At 42.0% G+C, this 23356-nt stretch overlaps 1 long non-coding RNA gene across 2 annotated transcripts; it reads right to left on the bottom strand.

The window, feature by feature from the left end:
- Positions 1-2123: 2123 nt before the first annotated feature.
- LOC138806348 (uncharacterized) lies at positions 2124-6279 on the bottom strand. 2 transcript variants are annotated; one of them, XR_011365811.1, is made up of 4 exons: positions 6151-6279; positions 5376-5494; positions 4568-4636; positions 2124-2374 (listed from the first exon to the last, which is right to left on the bottom strand). It is a non-coding gene; the product is annotated as an uncharacterized lncRNA (long non-coding RNA). The 2 variants fall into 2 exon arrangements; XR_011365809.1 differs by having other exon boundaries at positions 4572-4636.
- Positions 6280-23356: the final 17077 nt, after the last annotated feature.

Below are 23356 nucleotides of genomic sequence, written 5' to 3'. Positions count from 1 at the left end.
ATCAAACGTGTGTATGCATATATGTGTGCACCTATCCACATGTGTAGTAGTCAGGGTGCTTCAGAGAAATAGAGCCAAGAGGACACGACCAGATATATAGGAAAGATTCAATAAGAAAATTGGCTCGTGCAATTATGGAGGCCATAAGGACAATATGTCATCTGCAAGCTGGACACTTGGAAAGCTGGAGGTACAATTCAAATTTAGACCAATAGCCTGAGAAACAGGATCCCCAAGGACCAAGGGCAGGAGAAGGAGAAGGTCCAAGGGCACATGATTCCACAGGAAAATTTACCTTTTCTCTCCCTCTTTATTCTACCTGAGCCCTCACAGGAATAGATGATGTCCACACATGTTAGCAAGGCCAATCTTCTTTACTCAGCCTACTGATGATAATGTCATCTCTGAGAGAAACTCTCTAACAGATATACCTAGAGATAATGTCTTTTCAGCTATCTGGGCACCCTATAGCCTAGTCAAGTTGAACCATGAAAGAAATCTTCATAGCATATGTGCATGTACCTTAATCTGCTTTCTGCTGCTATGAAAGAGTGGGTGATCTACAAATAACAGAAGTTTGGGATCACAGTTCTAGAATCTTAGAAGTCCAAATGCAGAATCAGGATCTGAAAGGGTGTTGTTGCTGCACCTCTGTGTGGGGGGAAGGGCAGCCCAACACTAGGCAAACAGCATTGGTTCACTTCCAAGACCCAATTATCATTTTATGAGTCCCAGTTCAGGGCAATTCCAAGGCAACCCCTGTGAGTTTGGGAGGACATATTCTGTACACAGGCCGGAATGAGGAGAAAGATTGCCTTCATGCTGATGTCCACATGGTGTCGGACAGGCGAGGCATGCAGAGTTAAACCTAGAAGGATGAGTAAGCTCTGGGAGAGGGAACCCTGGACTTCATAGAAGCTGTGCAGGCAGGTGTGGGGTTTCCACAGGTAGAGATGTGGGTCTCTTAAGAAAGATGGGGAACCACCACTGCCATGTGGGCTACTTTCAATGAAGAAGCCAGTTCTGATACTCAGTGTCAGTTTGAGCCCTCACAGAAGGGATAAAAAGTGAGCTCACAGAGCCACTGCCTTAGGGCAATGAGGTCTGCCCTGACAACATAGCCAGAGAGAAGAAAAGGCTCGCAGATGATTCTGGGATGGGATTCTGGTGAGCGGTGTGGTCAGGGGTGAAGAAGTGAGGTGTGATTTCCTTGGATGCCACTTCTCCTCTCACAAAGGTCTCTGCTTCTCCAAACACATCTAGGATCACATTCATCTCTATGTTCCAGGGCCTATTAAGGTGCTTACTGGCATCAAGGCACTAATAAATGTTTGTCGAGTGAACAAATTAATGGAGATGGTTTTGCATATAAAACAAGATGTGTTGCTTAAAAATTCAATTTGCACTCAGCTTTGCAGATGCACATCTGTTTCAAGAGTTGGTTATTTTAATTACATTCAGCTCTTTTGTATGCAACATTTATGAAGTGGACAGTGGCAGTAATATAATTAGACTCATCAGTGTAGAAAGCTATAGAGGCTTATGCAAGATAGATCTTTGACCTCAAATTATATGATCTGACTACCACCATTCAATGTATAGTAAAAGAATATGATATGGTCCAATGGAGAATCAAGTCCTTTGAAACAAACTCTATCAGTTTGAATCCTAGCTCTGCCCTTTATTATTTCCATGAACTCGAGCAAGAATCAGATAGGATTCTGTGGTTGAGCACCTGCCTAGCACATCAAAGCTCTAGATTAACCCTTGGTTATTAATCCCCAGCACCACAAAAATAAGTAAGTAAAATAAGAATCAAGTTGTCATCTGTTATATGAGAAAAGTAATATCCACTGCCTTGTACATGAAGCCTTTGAGTAATGGCATGTGTACATAAATGGTACAGTCAGTAGGATTGTTCTGTCTCAACTCAAGTTATTCTTGAATTCAAGTCTTTAATGGTTGTGAACTTGAGGTAGAGACAAGCAAAGTTCTTTAGAAATCAGATCCCAGCTCAGAATTCAAGTACCATGAATGACAGGAGTCTTGACTGCTCCTGGCTTCAATCCAAATCCCATGACCCAGTGTTCATTTAGATTCAATATGAAGTCTGATTCCGAGCAGTGAAACAATATTTAATATCAGCCCATTGTGCCACTGAGCCCCGCTGTAATCTGTTTTTAGATTTGCTGAAGTTTTCTTTCTCATTTGATCAGCAATTATTTCAAATGAAATTGGCACAAAGCAATCGGATTACTGGGTCGTTGACTCTCATCTCCTGGCAGATGAAGGAAAGCAAATGTAGTTTTCATGGGTACATGTCAACGACTCCACATTGCCACAAGGGAAGCAGCTCGGGCTAAAATGGTGAAGCCTGGAAAAATATGAATGGAGTGGAAGTGGGTTTCACGCATTGCTTCATGGGTATAAGATTTAAATGACCTGGGAATTTTATGAATCAGATTTTCATTGTTTTGGTCAGATGTATTCATGTAAAATCAGTTTCCTACCACTATGATCATTTGTGCTCATAAAGTAAGTAGCCATCCTTTAAAGATGACATTGTAAAATCCTTTAATTTCCTAATAATTCTTCTGGGAGAAAAGATCAGATTCATCTGATCTTTGGAGTATGGAGTTGGGGGCCAGAGAGAACCAGACTTAATTTTCACTCCAGCACACAGTTTGTTTCATTTGTAAAAAAGAAAATAGTCCTTCCTGGACAACTTGTTATGAAGATTAAAAGGAAGAGTAATGTGAGGAGCTACCCAATAATTTCCTGCCTTTCCCTCCTGTACAAACGCAGCTCTCCTTTTCATCTGTTTTCTGGAGTAGATTGGATTATTCTCAATTATTTTTCCTTATAAAGAAGGATCTTGGAATTTGAAAATATATGGGGCAAATCTGAATCCAACCTATAGCACAGAATAAACTATTGTAATTCTCTGAGGTTCATGGGACTGTTTCTATGACAGCAAAGACTGATGAACACATTGTATGCTTAAGATGAAACAAGACAGACTGCTTTCTGCCTAGTGAAGGTTGCAATCAAATGAAAGACATAAATATTAGACAGGTAATTGTCATAAATTATTTGAGTGTGTATTAGACACAGTTCTCTAGAGAAACAGAAATTAAGTGCATGTATGTATGAGTGTAGTTTACATACTATGCACACATATAAAAAGAGATTTATTTCAAGACATTGGCTCAGGTCGTGCCATTGTGGATACTTGATGAGTCCAATCTCTAATGGTAGAAGTTGACAGGTCAGAGATGAAGGAAATACTGGTGAAGGAATAAGTGCATGTCACGCTCAGTGTCTGAAGGAATTTGCTGGAGAATTCTCCCATGCTCAGGGAAGGGTTGGTCTTTGGTTTTGTCTAAACCTTCAGCTGATTAGATGAGGACCACCTTCCTTACAGAAGACTATCTGTTTTACTTAGAAGTCTACCAGTTTAGATGTAAGTCTCAATGAAAAAAGCCTCACAAAAACATACAAGGAATATTTGATTGGCATACCGTGGTCCAGCCGAAGTGATACAAAATCACCAATCACTGGGTTTCACGATGGGCAGGGGGGGAGGTCATGGGGGGAGTATGGCAGGAAGCTCTCCCAACCTGAAAGTCAGTGGCCCCAGAGGAATCTTCAGACAGGCTGGGCAGTGACTTGTTTTGTCTATCCCATGGCTTGTGTGACTCAGCTAGGATCTGGTTGTGTGAACAAGGATCTCTAGGATACCTTCCTTAGTTTGTGGAAAATGTAGTTCTGGCACTTTCCAGGAAACTAAGATTGCAATGAGAATTGAGATGACAGTTCAAGTTACCTCGAACAAATTATCCTGCATTGTCTGGATGTGCCTCATGTGAGCATAAGAATCCTTCAAATGCAGGAAAGGGAAACCCAAGAGTATCAGAGTAGAGAGAGATAGGAAGAGACTCTACTTCAAGCTGTGAAGATGAGGGAAGGGACCACAAGCTGAGGGATGTAGGCAGCCTGTGGAAAAGCTGAAGGATGAGGAAATGGTGGCACTCCTGAAGGAGCACAGCCTGGTCCACACATGACTTCAGTCTGGTCAGACCAGTTTTAAGCTGAGTCTTCAGAGTTGCAAGCTTTAAGTTGTAAGACTGTTTTTGTTTTTGTTTGGTTTGGTTTAAATCACTGTGGTGCTTTATTACAGCTCCAATAGCAAGTTTACACCGATGATTCACTTCCTCTCTAGAGCTCCCAGATGGCAATTTCTGAGGAGTTACTTCCTACTTCCCCTACCATCAGACTTAATTTTCCTTACATACCAAGTCTCAGGTATCAGAGGAGCCATGCTGGGTAAGGTTCACCAGCCTAATACCCAGTTGCTGGTGAAACCAGAAAGATTGAGAAAGAGAGAGAGACAACAGAGAGACAGACAGACAGACAGACAGAGACAGACAGACATGGTCAGAGAGAAACAGAGACAGAGACAGAGAGAGATGCTGAGTGAGAGGAACAAAGACACTCAGGGACCACCCAGCAGTTCTTTTCATCTTACAAATGGACATCTAGGGCTCAGAGAGAGGTCAGAGATTACCTACAGCCAAGAAGTAGGTCGGAGCCAGCCAGACTTCAGCCTTCAGACACCAGATGGAAGGGTCTTGTCCTAAAGATAATGCAAATCACACTCAGGCCCACGTGCAGCCCCATCCCCACTCTTGGGAACCATGTGCCAGATGCAGAATGGGAGATCATCTGAAGAAGACAGGGCTGGGGACAGGTGTGAGGAGGTGGAGATGCTGCTTCAGTGTCTGATCAGGGGTGACCTCTCTGGAAGACTGGGAATGGGGCGTGTGCCCCAGGAGGCAATGTGCCCCCCTCTCTAGCAGAGACATGCAGGGAGAGACACCATCACTGGGAGAGAGGAGGCTCGTATGGCTGACTTCAGGGCCCTTCAATCTGCACTTCCAGGCCTCAGTGAACCAGGGATGCAGGAAGGTCACTCTCCGTGATGGCGTCTCTAAAGCTCAGGCTTGTTCTTTCCCTACACCCCCCACACCCTCCATGTGCCAGAGTAGCAGGAACAGCTCTCGACTTTGTGCTTTAGCACTTCATTCTTTCTATCTTTTTTTCTCTTCTGTTCTAGGCCTCTGGGAGATATATTTGTCTTCCTTCAAAAAGCCCCTAGCTGTGATTGGGCACGGGGTGACAAGTGCCCTGCCAGGGGTGAGCTCATTTGCGAGGGGCTGCCTCTGTGGCTCAGATCTGGCTGGCCTCACTCCAGCAGGAGTCTCTCTTGGCTTCTGGTTAGCCTGCTGTGTGGCCTTCACCTGCCTAGTCATCTCCTTTCTCTCCTGGAGAAGAAAGGCTCAGCATGGCCTCCCGCCCATGGGGCCGGGACAAACCTCCGTGATCATCACACTGGGGCTCTTAGGCGTTGACTCGGGATGTCTGACAAAGCCTCTAAGTACCTGACCTCAGAGGCTTCTGTGATGTTCTGCCCTGGGAAGGGCATGTTTGGTACCTGGAAGATGAAGAGAAAGCAGTAAGTTTGCATGCAACCCCAACCTTCAAGGGCTTTCCAACCACATTTCCCTGTATCTCGAGACCAGTAACACACTGAACATGTTCTACTTTCCTTTGGAAAATAGTTTAGCCCATATTGTCTTTTTTTTTTTGTTCCAAGAGAAATTCATTTTAGAGTGATAGGGGAGCCAGGGTAAGGGGTTCAAAATTAATTACTGTTATCCTAGAGGCCAGAGAAAATTCAGTAAAGCAGCAATTTTTCCCCCTTCATGTTAGCTCTATTCCCAAGACTCAATTTGTAAAGACCACCAACCCTAGCTGTGATTTTGGTGTGCCTGTCTCTGCTTTGTATTTGGGGCCTCTCTGTATGTGTAATTTCCTCCTCTTCTTTGTGTTGACTGTGTGAGAAGAAAGGAGAGAGACAGAAGGGGAACACAGCAGGCCCCTGTTCCTCCTCGTTCCTAAACAAAGTCTCCAGTAGAGAATGGGGTGGGACACCTTTCCACATTTGTAAATTGCAACTGGAAAAAAAAAGAAAGTCTTAGGGGGAAGGATGTGAATGTGCCTCAGGAAAAAAAGAGAAGAAAAGAAGATTTGATGGGGGGGGTGTCATCTAAATATTTTTATTAAAAAGAATTAACTTGGGCTTCTTACCTGTTTATGTAAGATGGAGAGGTCAGCTAGACCTGACTGCTTCAAATTTTAGTTTGAAATGACATTTCATTTTAGGACCTTGTCCTTTTTTGTGGTATTATTTGGACAAGGACAATGTAAACAGGCATCTTTTCTGGTTCACTGTCACAGCGCCAAATGAGAGGGTTTCCATCCTTAGATCAGACTGTTTATTGTGTCACAGAGAGAGGGTGGCAGGCAGGCGGCTGTGTGCAATGATTTGGCTCTGCAGTGTTGGTTCGCAGGTGCCCAAGCTCCTCCATTGTCTGAGGGAGGAAAGTGAGGCTCAGGGAGGCTGAACACCTCAACCAGGTGCGACAGTGTGTATGAGAGTGAGTGACTGAATAGATGACAAACTGGACACTAGCATTTCTGTGAGTGTGCACATCATTGCTTTCCCTGCTTCTAGGCAGAGGGGTCTGGTAATGTCTGCAGCTCCCGCTTATGCTCTTTGAAGCTAGCTCCGACCTTGCTTCCCAAGTTGCCTTTTTAACAGCATTAACTTCAAGCTTAACAGGTTGTCAAGTGAACTCCTGATGTCTTGCCCCGATCATTCCATCTCTAAAAATCAGTTCTCGCTAGTGTTTTAGTTATCTATCATTGTGTGTGTGGGAAATATTTCCTGAAACTTAGTGACTTAAAATAGCCATCATTTCATTATATCTTATAATTTTGTGGTCCAGGAATTCAGACAAGGCTCAGCTGAGTGACTCATCTCTTCCGTGTGGCTTGAATGGCGGCGCTAGACGGCACCAGGGGGTATTCACTCAGATAGGCTGGTTGGGGTTCCCTCAGAGACAAGGGGCTCACTTGCTGGGTGTCCTAACGAGGATGGCTATAAGCTGAGCTCAGAGGACTGTTGACTGGCACATCTCCAATATGGCATCATTAAGGTAGTCACACTTCTTACCTGGCTAAACATATGATGTTCTAACATGGATTCCAAAAGACGTTGAAACAAATTCCCTCTCTCCTGTGTGTTTTTCTTTGTGTGTCCCCCTCCAAATTTCATGTGGAAACTTAATCCTCAAGGCAACAGTGTCAAGAGTACATAACCTATAGGAGGTGATTCAGCCTAGCCACAAGGGCAAGCCTTCCTAGATAGAATCAGCACCTTGTCTAAGACCTCTGATACCCTTCTGTTCCGCTACCATGTGAAGATGCAGTAAGAAGTGCATCTTGGAAATAGAGGGAAATCCTCACAAAAGACTTGGAAAAAATTATATTAAGTGAAGTAAGCCAGGCCCAAAGAAACATAGGTCCCATGGTTTCCCTTATTTGCAATAACTAGTATATGTCTGGGACAAACAGAAACGGTAAGATAAGTTGATGTTAGGTGAAATGGATCCCAAGATAGGACTCAAATGGTTTTTCTTTCTTGCTATTGTTTCTAACATATTTATAAGCTATTTCTTTGTTGCTTTGTATGTCCCTTCCCCACGGTATAACCCCTGTTTTCACTGTATTTGATGTTGGTATAATTTGTGAAGGGGAAGGGGAAAAACAAATCGTTTAAATAGGGATTGTTGCAATGGACCCATTGCAACAATGAGATGTACAAGATGTTATGTCAAAAATGAACTTTACAACTTTGGTGTGGGGGTGGGGGGGGGCGGAGATGGGAAGGGATGGGAAGGGGAAAGAAAGGAAAGGAGGAAGCTCATTACCTTGCTCATGTAATTGTAACCCCTCTGCACGGTATTTTCACAATAAAAAAATGCTGAATCTGGCAGCCCCTTGATCATGGGCTTCCTAACTTCCAGAATTGTAGAACTGTCTACTGTCTAGATCCAATCTAGGGAATTTTGTTAAAGCAACACAAATAGATTTGGACATGATAGTTGAATAAATGGACTGGCCTAAATCCCTTGTATCTGTTGAATACAAGAAAGGCTATGTGGCCTCCAAGACTATGTTAGAAGAAAATAATTCAATTTTAACCCTATTTCCTTTTCCAGGACACAAGGTAGATAGAGATTAGACTGGCACACCCATGTCTATTGGCATCAAAGCCATCATGCTGGAGAAAACACTTGGAAAGACCGTATAGAATCGGAGATGATCTCCCAGCTGTTCAGGTCTGAACCACTGAAGAAGTGAAGATAAAAATCCTTTGCTGTATCTTACACGAATTTCTGACCTTCAGAATTCACAAGCATCATGTATACCTTCATGAGGCCACTGACCTTCTGTCTGCTTTGCTTTGTAGCTATGACCAATTGAAATGTGTAGTTCAGGGACCCAGGAGTGCGTCTCCCTTTCATCTGTGATCACTCATTCTTGGGCAACGTAGTCACTTCTGGTGTATTAATGAACACAGTGAGAAGCATCAAGGAAAGAGGACATAGAATCCACCTTTTGATGAGAAGGAGTTAACAGTTTGCAGCCACATTTTGAGGTTTCCACAGCCAGTGTCTATCTCAACAAAAGACAGGAATTGTTTAAGCCAGAAGCCCACAAATTTCTCTTCATTCCTCCCTCTCCCTCATCTGCATGTCCAATCCATCAACAGTCAGAAAATCTGCGTGAGTCTTCTGCCAGAGAATTTACAAATCCAGTTATGCTATTCTTGCTGTTCTGGTTAGAGTTGCCATTGCTTCTCCATGGTATAGAACTCTCACCTCCTTAAGAAACCCCTGTTCAATTCTGGTTCTCCCACATTAAATTTTGGAAGTCTTCAGTGATTTTCTACTCTAGTGAGAGGCGTCTAAGCTCATTAGTATGATCTACACAGGTTTAAATGATCACTTCCTGTTTGTTTGTTTGTTTGTGCTGGTCCTGAGGCTTGAACTCAAGGCCTGGGAGCTGTCCCTGTGCCTTTTTTTCTCCAGGCAGCACTCCACCACTTCAATCACAGCTTTGGATTTTTGGTAGTTAATTGGAGATAAGTGTTTCATGGACCTTTTTTACTGGGCTGGCTTTGAACCATGATCCTCAAATCTCAGCCTCATTGGTAGTGAGGATTATAGGTGTGAGCCACCAGTTCCCAGTTTAAATGATCACTTCTTGTTTACCACTCTTATCCCATGTGGCGCCATCATCTTTCATCATCTGCCATTCACACACACTAAGCTATTTTACATGCTAATCTTTTTTGCCTAGAACCTATTATCAGGTTCTTTGTGAATCTTGCCCTTTAGGTCACAGCTTAAATGATACCATGTCAGTAAATACCTGTGTTGACCACACTAGGTAGTTTTTACCTCATTTCCCATTCTCCTCTCTGTCTACATCATGCTATTGCTGTTTTTGCAGTGGACTTGAAGTTTACCCACTATATTTCAGAGATGTAAATGTGAATGACTAATACTTTTTCCTTTATGGATGATAGTATCTTATCGTAGAGTCTTCCTCATTACTGCTGCTGGAGAGCATAGAAGCATATCAGTTCAGTCTGTTTGGGAGTAAATTCAGTCTGTTTTGGGTAAATTCAGTTTCTTTGGAGAAAATATTCCATCAACTCTCTAGGCCTTAACTCTCTTTCTGAACTATTCCACCTTGCTCTTACTGTTCTACCCTCTCCATTTGCTTTCTGAGATGCTATGTAAGTACTCAGGAAAGCTTTGCCCTCCTCAGTGCTGAGTGAAAGGGCCTGCACATAGGAAATGGTAGGAACTGCCCTGTGTGGTCTACAAGCAATTCTCCTTGGACCTTCATGATAACTTTGAGAAATAATATGTATACATGAGAATTGGTGAGGTACTTCTATAGAAATGTGTAAAACCCGGAGTCTCAGTGACCTGACATCATGAAAGTTTATTGGTTGTGCAAATGTGGGCCAGATGCAATATGGACATGGTATAGCCTCTTGCCTATAACTAGGCCTCTACCACTTCATCTAAAACCAAACTGGTCTTCCTACCTGGATGGCCAATTATGGCCTCTTTACCAAGGTCTATGCACCTAAGACATTCATTATTTTCCTATTAGTCAAACCTTTATCCTATTTCCTGCAACATAATACAATAGCTTTGTGATGCTCTGGGTATTGCAGTCCCTTTCTGCCCAGACCTAGATTACAGAGCATTCTATACTGTAAATGAAATTCAAGAATATCATATTGATATACCTTCTCTTTAATACCCAGGAGAGATTATAAGTCTCATTTACCCAACCATGAATAGAGCTGTTTTGTGAAAAATGACAATACTAATTTCATTCATAACATAACATACTCATGGAGAGAGAAACAAACACTTTTGAAGCCCCAAATTATGAGGTTTAGTAGGTTTGATTAAACTTTTATTATTAGCTATAAACAATCAAGTTTAATGAAGCAATGCATCTGCTCATAAAAAGTATAAGTGATTATTAGAAATGTAGACAAAACATTCCCATAGAAAGCCTAATGGAATGAAAACAGTAATTACAATGCCAAAAATATTGCCAAGTGTTAAAACTGACACCAGCAAAATGAAACACTTTGCTTAATTTTTAACAACTTTACATGTTGAAACATGACATGCTTGGTATTTCGATTGACACAAATCGTGTTGTTGTTCTTTCCCCACTTGAACACATCTTATTCTTTCACACTCTGCTTTGCATATGATCTCACAAATTTGGGGTTGCTTCCAGCGAAGGAATTACAAAGCATCACAGGCTGAAAATCTATTTCCTTCCTTCCTTCCTTCTGTATGTTTGTCGAAATTCAAAAGTTTGTTTTCATGGTTGTTCTCCTTTTAAGTACCAATTTAATTCTATTACTTGAAATATCATTGCTTTTTTGTGTTAGCTCTCTTCCCAAGAGAATCATCTATGTTTAGGGATAATAACTAGACCTTGGGATACCTGGAGAGCTGTTGGATCCTATCCCATACAATCAATACCCGCATGACACTGACATTAGGCAAAATGCAAAGTGTGAATTACTTTGTACTTTGTTTGACACTAGTTTATCCAATGAAGAGATTGCCCAGCATTTTTTTTACAATTTCTATTTTAATACACTCCCCATAATATATGCAGGTATCTACAAACAAAAGGAACCCCACAAATTTCAGCAGGGTCGACAGCCTGAAAGGGACATCTCCTTAGAGCACCAAAGTCAGCAGCATTTGAACAAAGCAGCCTGTCCTTTTAAGAAAAATCCCTCTATAGAAACGCAATAATTTCACTGTTACAAAGGAGTCTTTTTCTGAGCACGTAAAGTGCCAGTTTGTTCAGTGTGACCTCTGCTTTCATTCTATCAAGGTTGTATCTGATTACAATGTAAGACAGATGAAGGGGATGCCGTGCTAGGCAAAGAAGAAGAAAGGGGGAAAAAGTTTTAGTCTTGGGTCACTTGCAAAAGTGGTTCATCACTTTTATTGGCAATGTTTTCAATATCATTCTGGGAAGGGTCTCTTGTGTCATTCTGCAAAGAACTGTCTGGGATGTATTTTCAGGCACTATGAAGGTGCTTATTGAAAGCTGACTCACCCAGAGGGACCCTGGGAGCAGAGCAAACTGGAGTCTCGTCATTGCTACTGATACTGGTCCACAGTCCAAATCCTACACGAGGGAACCAGGCAGAATAAAGAACAATACAAATGTTATATGTGTATCACTGGAGACCAAAAATTATGATGGTGAATTATCCAGCACAGCTTTGTTCAACTTTGTTCAAACTCCGTTCAACTACCTAGGAATTCTAGCAAAGATTCCATATTATTTGTATTACCCAGGGTCACTTGTGGGTGAGCTTGAAAAGCGAATTCGTTCTCCACATCAGCTGTCTTGTCTACTTACACAAGATTGTCAAGAGTTAAATGGGATCCTGGGCATAATCCTCTGGGCGCAGTGTCCAGGACAAAGTAAATGTTCAGGAAATGTCAGGTATGATTACTATTTGTAGTTACAGTGCTTTTAGGAAAGAGGAAAAAGCCCTAGAAGTTTCTTTCTCCCTGAGAGCCATGAGAGGGAATTTAATGTAATCAAAACAGCCTGGACATTATGGTTATATTTGCATTGGCACCTAGCTTAGAGAATTCGGCTAGATCCATTTCTGACCTGAAGCTGCTTAAGTACTGAAATGAAGATAATAGTTCCTTCTTCCTAGTGTCTGGCCTACAGGATGAGCCATAAATGTTTTATAAATGCAAGGATGAGATAACAAGCACAAAGCGCGCGGCATGTCGTTAGCTGCTTTACAAATGCCATAGAGGATTTGGAGGTTGGATTATCTCCATCTCAGTAGGAAATTGTGCTCTGGTCAGCTCTACCTTGAAAGCACATCCCAGTCCCCCATTGTGCCTTCCTCCAAACCCTCTACCCCCACCAGGAACAGCACGCCCCCTCCCTGCTGTCCCTGTGGCCACTCTTAACAAGGCCAGCCATTCCCTACCTGGCAGTCCAGAGAGAACTTTCTAAAAATATGAGACCTGCTTGGACCCTTCTGCAGCATCCATTGTCTACAGAATGAATTCATGGCTCCCAGCCTACCTGGTCCTTTGGCCTTCTCCCCTCCTCATCTGCTGCTGTCGCATGGTCCTGAGACTTTGCTGTTCCTCGAATGAAGGCATCGAAGGTTTTGTGGTGCCTTCTGCCTGGACTTTTTTTTTTTAACCAAATCTTTCTTGACTTCTCTTTCTCTTTATTCAGGTTTCACCTCCTTGACCATCTACTTTTCCCTCTGTCCCCCATTCACCTTTGTTTGTCCATCACAAACCTTATAGTTTCCATAGCATCTGTCACTCTTGGACTTGCCCTTTTTTATTTTTATTTTTAAATAAACATGTTTCTTGTCCATCTTCTCCCTGCATTAAGCTACACTGAGATCAGGTAGCTTTCGTGTGTCATCTGTGCCTGCTACAAACACTGGCATATGGTAGGTGCTCAATCAATGCTGGATTAATGAATATTGATTGCCTCTGTATGACCAAGCAGTGGTTAAGGTGTCTGGGATTCAGAGATGAATGGTTGTTTTGTTCTCAAAGCAGATAAATATTGCAGGAGAGATAAGCTTTGGATATTATGTGAGAACAAAAGAAAGACAAAGGCATCTAAATAAAAGGAGGATGATAGTGGGGGCAGTGGAGATTTCCCAGGATGGTCAGTAAGATGTGAATCTTGGAGACCATGTACCAATTATAATGCCTTCTTTCAGATCTGTTGTGTCAGGAAGAAATGGATCATATATAAAAATGCTTTCCAAACAAAATGTTTACTATAATGTCTTTGTTGTTTGGGTGAGGATTTACATCCCCACCCCACCCCCTCTCTCTCTCTCGTTCGAACTACAAAATTTCTATCAAGGTAGTTCATTTCTCTTCTCTACCTGTGAAAAGAAAAAAAATCCCAGACCTTCCAACTCCAACTTTAAGCCTCGGGGTTCACTAACAGCTCACGGGATGGTGGGTGTAAGAGAATGGGAAAGCCAGTGGTGGGAAGAGAGCGCCCTGGGAAATCGCTCCTGCTGCTACACAAAGTTGATTCCCACTGCCAGAGCTCGTCAGCCCAAACAGTGTTGTCCGGGGAGATGCTAGTGAGAAGCTCTTACGGCAACACACAAGAAGAATTGCTGTTAAAAATATTGTGACAAGTTATATGAAGCACTGAGGGAGAGTCCCGAGTCCTCAAGAGTGAGGCGATCGTTCCCACAGTCATAAAAGTGGCTTGGCGAGCGAGGACAGTAAATGAAATAAAGGGGGGCACGTTGTCTGAGCTCATAAAGGAGGAGGGTGATTGTGTAGTTACAGTCTTTCATAAAATCCTTCAACACAGTAGAGGGAGAGAAATTGGGTCAGCAGACGATACCTCCATCATGCTCCCTAACATAGACAAGAGGGGTTGGCAGCAAAACAAGAGGACTGGGTCATTATTCTAGCAAATAAAGGCAGGTCTAGAGGGAGTGACCTGTCACTTTAGATTCAGTACAAGACATGTTCCAAGCATAGAAAACTTGTTTGATGAGGGTCAGGAGACCTGACTTTGAGTTGCAGTGTGGTTTGAGATAGTCACGCAATAAGTTAGTTAGGGTTCTTATAACTCCTTGATGTAACCAATAGCTGCAAATAGTCTCATGCATTAAACATCACCATGCAACATGGGCAGGAAGAGGGCTTTGTTCCATATTGACATTCTGGGTCCCAGCCCAATGGGTGCTGCCATATTCAGGATGATTCTCAAGGTCACCCTGGATGGGACTTTCCAACCTGCAGATGAGAAAGAGGGAAAAGAAAATGAGGACTACATGAAATACCTTAAGGATCTGGGTGCTCACAAATCGTTCTTTCCCTTTCACACACAATAATACTGCTTCCATCTTCTCTCAATGGCTCCAGCCTTGACGTTTGAGCATTTTCCTTGCTCATTATATTCCATGATCACATTTGAGGTAAGTGTTGGAGGGAGGCCATTCTTGGGCACATTTCAGTGTTTGTCACCTGCTGTTTGCTGTTAGAAGTTGGAGCACCAATAACCATTCTAAGTTTGAAATTGCTAAAGACCCCTTTAGTCTGGAAGTATGGTTTGCCTGGTTATAACCATACAATCCCCCCCAAACTTTAGCAGATTCCTGATCTTTTCTTTTTTCTAATCAGTTCATTGTACCTATAGCTATATATATATATATATATATATATATATATATATATATATATATATATATATATATATATACATATATATGTGTGTGTGTGTGCATATATATATATATATATATATATATTTGAATACTCATTTCTGACCTCTTCACTCTGTCCCTTTCGCTCTGAAGTCCATGGTACATGGGGGATGTCAGAGTTATATGGAGAGAACATACTTTTAGTCTGGTCTTTGAGGCAGTATTTGCACCACCACATTGCTTCTTTAGATCAAATGTCCTCTCAGTGTTATTTTTTTTATCATTTGGTATCTAGAATCAGCTTTTCCCATCCTCTAAGACACTACATTCCTGGATTCTACTCCCTTTTATTTTTGCTTATAAATCAGCTAATGGTCCCCTGAGAACATCTTGTTTTTTGAAAAGCCTTGTCAAACAGCCAATATTAGCCAGGCACTCCCCACATTCGATTTTCCACTGGAGATGGGGCCATTACAACTTCAAATCCAACCTAGATCAGATGTCCTCTTTCTTGGATCCATTTCTGCACCAAAAAATTTGAAACAGGGATTCTTTCAGGAAAAGAGAAATCCCTAGAGGGATTCTGAGCAGGAAGGGATTTAGTACAAACAAGTAAGAGTCTTGCTCAGTCATTCACAAGCCGAGGACAAAAGGCCAGGCATTCTACTGCAGCTTTTTCCACATCCTCTACGAAAAGGAAGGAAGCAGACCTACAATCTATGATGCATATCATGTAAGCAGCTCTTCTTAGGACACTGGCATACACTGGACTGCCAAGGCTAACCCAGCACCAAGAAATGTGCTTCCCTAAGCTCTTTCTTTAGCTTAGGCTTCCATAGAACCATGAGACTGGAACCTTGTAGTTCCTGGATTCCAAGGTGTTGTCACTGTTGGTATTCCTCAATTATGCTATGAGATGCCACGTAATAAAACTTAAGCATTATAATTGAAATGTGGTATCTACATTCAAGACAAATAATGTTTTTCTCTTCATTAAAATCTGGACCCTCCAGCATGGCACACGAGGATGTTTAATGTCTGTCTCCTGACCTCCTTGGCTCTTGTTGGCTATTCCTCCAGTGTTGTTTTGCTCTCAGAGTGAGAAAGAATTCTGCAAACAAAGCACTCCCAGATGCCTTGCTACTTACCTCAAAAAAATTTAAATGTTCTAAACTAAATTACAACCCTTTATGCAGTAAAAATGTGTTGTGGGAGAAATTATGGCATTGCATATATATATGTATTTATATTTATAGACATACACACATATGAAAGAAAGATTTAAAATCAAGAATCATGAGGCTGGAGGCATGGCTTCAAGTGGTAGAGCACCTATCTAGAAAGTGCAGTCTCTGAATTCGATCCCTAGTAGTAAAAAAAATCTAAGTTTCTTTCAGAAGAAAGCATAGAAAGGAGAAACCAGAAAAGTAATAATAAAAACTAGAGCAAAATTATATGAAGTAGAAAACAATAGGAAGTATAGTTCTTTGTAGAGATCAATATAATTGTTAAACCTCTATCCAGGTTAACTGAGTTACATAAAAGAGAAAGCACAAGATATCAGTACTAGAAATAAAAGACAGGTTGTCACTACTGATCTAAAGGATTCTAAAGGATAAATATAATATTGTGAATAATTTCTTTGGTGATTTAGATGAAGTAGACCAATTTCTTGAAAAGGATATGCCAAATCCATGCAAAAAGAGATAGTTTGTGTATCTATAGAGAATTTGAATCAACAACTAATAACCTCCCATGAAGAAAAACAACTAAAAAGCATCGAGGCCAGATTTTTTTTTTTGTTGAATTTGGTACATGTTAAGGGAAGAAATATAGTGACTATCTCTTATTCAACCTGATTAGCATTCCATAAATATCAAAACTAGATTAAGAACTTGTAACAAAAATATACATCAATATCTTATTTCTGTTAGACATTGTTGGATTCTATTTATTAATTTTTTGTGAAGAATATTGCAAAAATTAACAAGTAGAACACAATGTCTAACAGAAATGCACACTATGACCAAGTGAAGTGTATTCCAGATGTATGTCTGTCTGTGAAAAATAATTACCATTTATATATATATCAATAACATAGGTATAATATATAATTCATCATATAGAACATATGTAGAATAATATAGAAGAGAAGATATGAAGAAGAGACACGATGGGATCTAGAAATACCAAAAAACATCCCACATTATTTGATGCTTGGAGACTGTAGTTCAGACAACTAGGTAACTCTATATTCCTAGTAGAAGGTTTAAAATCCAATAGAAATGTCATCACATACTCAATGCTAGCAAAGATGAGAAGCAACGGGAACTCTGTTCATGGCTGTTGAAAGTACAAAATGATGCAGATTTTTTTTCACTTTCTTAAAAAGTGAGACTTGCTTCAGATCTAGCATTTGTGTTCCTAATTCCTAACTTACCTGAAAAAACTGCACATAATTAAACATATAACACTTGTGATAGTTTGTATTAGCTTTATTCATAATCATAACCAAAACCTAAAGGCTACCATGGCCTCTGAGTAGAGCAAAGACTTCAGCTGTCACTGAAAAACACTTTCTCAAACAATTGCATGGAAGCAAGGTTGCGATCTGTTTACCGCAAGTGGTTCTTACAAAGCTTGGTAGGTTCTGTGTGATTCTTGAAGCACAACTTCAAGTCTCTGTTCCAGATGGTTTCTTTATTTCCTTAGAGCCCTTTGGATTATAAAAGTGACACACTAGAAAGAACTCCAATCTGTCAGTTTACATCCTAAAAATGTTTACTTCTGGTCTCTAGGGAAATGAGAAAATAAGAAGAAAAGCAGAACAGTTCTTGTGAATGGCTTCACCACACTGGAATTGTGCAGGGCAGAACCTGGAAAGTCATACACAGCATCCACTAGTGAGATACACATTAAAGTCTTTACCTAGCTTGTCTTACAAAGAGTACCTTCTCTCTCATAGTGAGTTTTCCCTATTTTGAGGGAATGGGGAGAAATACTGTAATGTCCTGTTGGTGATATTACATGGGAGAGTTTCCTGACACCATACTGGCAACCCTATGTTTGCTTTCAGAACATCCTTTTGAAATTGTACTGATCCCTGACCTAGTGGGGTACCTGTGGTGTGTGCCTCAGTACTCCTGCTCCTTATGGTGCCCCTAGTGGACCATGCTCAGACTGCAGCAGCTGGGCCCCACCGGCTGGCTTCTGTGACTTTAGTGAATTCTGTGCAAGTTGCACCTGCACTAGGAGCCTGCTTCCTGTGTGAAGTGTGGGACAATCAGGGATGGGGAGAGGGGTATGTCCAGTAAATTATCATTCACCCGGGGGAAAAAGAATTTCGTGATTCTAGATCTGAAACTGAGTGGGTTACTTAGTCAGTCAGATGGTTAAAAAATTGATGATCGGAAAGATTACACCTACTTCTGTGCATTTATGCGAAAACTGTGAGGCTCAGGTGAGCTAGCAGATACAAATGCCACTGGATACAAAGCAACCCAGAGATGTTAATTAGGACTCCTCAAAACTGTCAGAAGTAGCTGTGATGATAACCTTGCGCTCGTTACACTGGGGTCTCCTCCTGTGGATCTCAGGGTCATGGAAACTGGGTCTCTACTGGCTGTGATCCCAACAGGGGCCTCTGAGGCTGCGTGTGACTGAGGCCCGTCAGCGCCCTTGTCTCTCTTTCTGCAAAGTCAAATGTTAATATGCTGGGCTCCTTTGTGCTCCTCCTTAATGGAAGTCCTTTTCCTTCAGCAGTGGCCTTGCTGGCTGTCACTGGAAAAGGACATGCAGGGATGTTTTGCATTGCTCCAAGTGACAGGCTGGAAACATATCCCTTCCCTCACTAGCCCTGGGTTCACTTTCTAGCAGGAACAGCTCAAAATATGAGCTTCTAGACTCACTCCAATGGCTCCATCCTTCAATCTCATGGCCCTGGAACACAGGAAGTATGCTAGGCAAAACAATGGACCAGATGATGAAGATGAGGATGATGACAATGAGGATGAGGATGAAGACAGCAGTCCCACACACTGATCTAAGAGCTATGTGCACATTCACTCACCCCAACCCTATGAGGCTAGCACATCCCTATCCCCACTGTACAAATGAGACAGTGAAAACCAAGTTCACACCACTGAAAACAAGGTCTGGGCTGAGATTTTGAACCCAAGCAGTCTCTCAGGGTTAAAAGGTTTGGCCAAGTAGCCACTAAACAATAGCATGCTTCCTTATACATATAGAGAAAGGGTTGTGAAGTGGATCAGTCACTTGTTGGATTTCTGACCATTACGAGTTTCTTCTTTTAACCCCCAACCTGCCACATTAAATGTCTCATAGTATCCCAAACAAACTGCCTTCCTTGCCCCTGAGTCTTTGAGTATGCTTCTACTTTTTCCTGGAGAACACTTGGTCAAGTCACTGACACCTATCCAAGTCACGCGGTGAAGCTCTAACCACCCCCTTGCCCAGGTTGGAAGTCTGTTTAGAAAAGAGACCGGAAATTCTTTAAATAACTGAATGGTGTGTAATCTGACCTGGAAATTCTGCTTCAAGATACATACCCCAAACAACTTGAAATATGGCTTTAAATAAAAACAGTTATGCATGAGTGTTCATAGGTACACCATTCATCATAGCCTATGATACTAGATAAGCAAATGTGGTATATTATATACTGGACTGCATCAGCTACAAAAAGAGGAATAGAGAGCCAAGCACCACTGGCTCACACCTGTAATCCTAGCTACTCAGGAGGCTGGGATCTGAGGATCATGGTTTGAATCCATCCCAAGCCAAAAACTCCCTGTGAGACTCTTTATCTCCAATTAACCACTTAAAAACTGGAAGTGGCACTGTGTCTCAAAGTGGTAGAGTGCTAGCTAGTCTTGAGCTAAAGAGCTCAGGGACAGCACTTAGGCTCTGAGTTCAAGCCCCATCATCAATAAAAAAAAAAAAAGAATGTAATACTGGGCCATGGTAATCACGAAACATGATGTTAATTGAAAGAACCTAGACACAAAAGGGCATCTAATCTATGAGACTCTATTTATATAAAATGTTCAGAATTAGCAAATGCTACAGAACTACTAAGCAGATTAGTGAGTCTCAGGAGATGATGGGAGAGAGAAATTTGAACTGACTGCTAATAGATGCCAGGTTTATTTGAGGGTGGTGGAAATATTAGAATCAGGTATTAGAGATGGTTCCACAACCCTATGGATATATTAAAATTACTGTATGCTTTAGAAAAATTAATGTGGTAAATTTTGTGCATTAGATCTTAATGATGTCAGTGATAGATAGATACAGGGTAGAAATTCTGTATACAGGCTTTGATGAACCTTTCAAGTGTTTCAAAAATCATATTAGGACTGATATTATTAGCCATTTTTGTACTCCCTATTAATACCATCATTTAAAAAATACAGATTAATTTGACACCAGAAAAAAATGAGGTGGCCATACTTTTAGAATAAAGTTTTTTAATCAACGAAACTTAGCTTCAGGGCAAACCTTCTACATCCATTTATTCATTCCAGAAATGTTGACAGAGTATGAGGCTAGGCCTCACACACTCTACTTGCTCTGGACAAGGCATGAGAGGGAACTGAGATCCATGTGGACCAAATAAACACAGTCCTTCCCTCGTGCCCAGTGCAGCCTCCTAGAGACATAGCTATTCAATAAATTCACATACATATACATCCGTAACTTTGGCAAATGACAAGGACAAGAACATAGGTATAACAGGGGATCCACAGGCTCCGGCACTTCTTTTCCTCCTTTTCCTTTGGACTAGAAGAAATTTCGCAGCTCTGCCCTCATCCAGGTTTGGGAAATGCCGGGGTAAGTGAAAGGACTCCAAAAAAGCCATGAGCGGGAAGCACCAAGCATTAGGTGAGAACGTGGGAGTGGAAGCAAAGCCGTTTGCACTGAGTCACAGAGGTGAGTCTTTGTCCTCCTCTGCCTGCCTGGGAATCTTCCAAAGCGAGAAGCCAATCTGATGGGAATGGTGAGACAAGAAGGTGAGATCTGTGGAGGTGTCACAAATCATGTCACCTCCCCATCACTCCCAGGGAAGCCAAGAGATCTGGCTCTCTCATCAGTGCATCTTTTCAGCAGGCAATGGTGGGAAGAAGGAGAGAGTGAAGGTCATCAGAGCCTCTCAGGTACTGGGTGCTGGAGTGCAAGGTTAGAGACCTGACTTGAGAATGAGGAGCCTGTGGGACCTGAACAGGCAAGAAGACAACAGCAAGGCAAAATGGGAGCAGGCTGACCATTGTCACTAAAACTCCAAGCCCTGAAGGATTTCTGATGTTCTTGGATAACACATGAAAGGGTCGGGTTGAGCAGTGAGAAGCCACCCTGTACAGCAGTGGGCAGTGAGCTTGATTATGCCACAAAGACTCAGGAGTCTATGATTCGTAGGATTAACTCAGTTTACCTTGGGGCTCTGCCACCGGACAAGGTCCCAGCTGACTCCATGGTGCCAAGCAAGCTTCAGTGCATCTGCCTCTTCTAAGCTGCTGTGTTGTGGTGATGGCAAGGGGTAACTGATGGCTTGTCTCTGCCTTACTCTTAGTTGATGGAAAGGAGATCTGATACTCACAGAGGTCCAGATGCTGCTCCTGCCTGTCCTCTCCCAGGATCCTTTTCTGAAGTCTTATTTCTCCTCCAGAAGGTTCAGCTCAACAAGTATTCATTATTTCCTTATGATTTCCCTACTTCCCTAAAGGTACGAACCCGCCGGGCTTCTAGCAACAGCTAACGGGCTAATATTGACAACTGGCTGGTAAGAGACCTCATTGAGATCTTCTGGTAACCTGTAGGTTTAACCAGATAAAGACTTGGGCGATTTTTATTAGGGATCTGGGAAAATGCTGGGCCCTGGAGGTTAGGGTGCTGTTAATGAGACCCACTGTTAGATTCCTGCTTCACTGCTTTCTCATCCTGCAGATAATAGCGTAAACTCTAGAGCCATGCTCCTGTAGAATGAGCATGAGTGTCTCTCCTTTTGGATCTTTTAGAAGATAAAATAAGACATACTGGCAGACCACCTGACAAGTATGGGGTATAGAGTAGTCTTTCCATGAATATGACTTCAACTGTTGCTGTAGACAGTTGCTAATGAGTCAAAGAATAAATGGACAAAAACTGTACCGTGTAGGGTACTGGGAAATAAATGGGAGGGATTTTTATTTTCAGCCTCATCACATAATGAAGCCATGGTCTTTCTAGTCTCACTTGACTGTCTTCTGCTTAAAGCCCTCTCTTATTCTGGTCTCACTCAACTCCTCAAATCTTTAGCCTTATCTCTTCCCAGGCCTCTCTTAAAATGTCTCAATAGCTACTAATTGCCTGCCTCTTTTTTTCTTCTTCTTCTTTTGCTTCTAGACCCTTATTTCTGGATGCCATTGCTGCCTGGCTATCTGTACCTTCCATTCACATGCTCAACAGGTAGGTCCTGCCAAGATTTCATGCTCAGCTTGGCTTGTTCCTTCCCCAGCACTGCTTGTTCCAATAGAAGTGAGTCCCAGTGGAGAAAGGGGCTGCAGGACACTTGTGGAGCAGGGTGCGCTGCTGAGGCAGCAGGTGCATAAGCCTGGAGACGCACGGGAGCCAGTGGCAGGCAGCCCACTTTGATGGAAGGAAGATTCTTAGGGAAGAAACAGGAGCTTTCCAGTGTGGATCTCAGGGAGAGAAGATCTCATCTAATAAGTGCCCCTCCCCCTGGTTCCTGATGTTAAAGAGAAACAAACTCTACACACATGAAAGGCGGCCAGGCCATAGTTCATTAAGGTGACTTCAACAGGAGAGGAAAATCATGTACAAGCTGGACTGCAGCTGAGGAGAATGAGGATTCAGCTTAGGAAGTAAGAACAGAGAAAGAACACCAAGAAGAAGCCATGGGGAAGGGCCAGAGCGAGACCGTGGAGAAGGGGAAAGAGTCCATAAGTGGAAAATGACGACAATGCTTTTAAAATTTTTTAAATCATATATATATATATATATATATTATTGTAAAAATACTGTACAGAGGGTTAGAGTTATATGAGCAAGGTAATGAGTCCATTTCCTATCGAGCATTGTTACCCCCTCCTTTGTTTATCCCCTACCATCCCTTCCCTCCTCACCTCCCCAACTCCTCCTCCTCACCCTCAGAAGTTGTAAAGTTCGTTTTCAACAGAGTGTCTTGTACATCTCATTGTTACAATGGGTCAACCTGTATCCTTATTTCAGCATTTTGTTATTTCCCTTCCCCTCTCAAAAATTAGAAAAATGTGTATACAAGATGCAGGGCACCAGAATCAAATACAGTGAAAAACCGGGGTTATACCATGGGGGAGGCACATACAAGAGAAACCAAAACATCACATAGTACATTATAAATACATTAAAAACAACAGAAAGCTAAAACCATTTGGGTCCCTATCTTGGGGTTCATTTCACTTAGCATCATCTTATACAGTCATATGTATATAACTGTTGACCTTTTCTGCTTGCCCTAGGCATGTACAAGTTATTGCAAATAAGGGAAACCATGGGACCTATGTTTCTTTGGGCCTGGCTTATGTCACTTAATATAATTTTTTCCAAGTCTTTCTATTGATAATGCTTTGGGCAGGAACATCGCAG

Source organism: Dipodomys merriami, unplaced genomic scaffold, assembly GCF_024711535.1.
Source record: "Dipodomys merriami isolate MVZ:Mamm:240054 unplaced genomic scaffold, mDipMer1.0.p SCAF_4, whole genome shotgun sequence".
Classification (NCBI taxonomy): domain Eukaryota; kingdom Metazoa; phylum Chordata; class Mammalia; order Rodentia; family Heteromyidae; genus Dipodomys; species Dipodomys merriami.
Note: the sequence above shows the minus strand (reverse complement) of the source record. Positions and strands in the feature narration are given on the sequence as shown.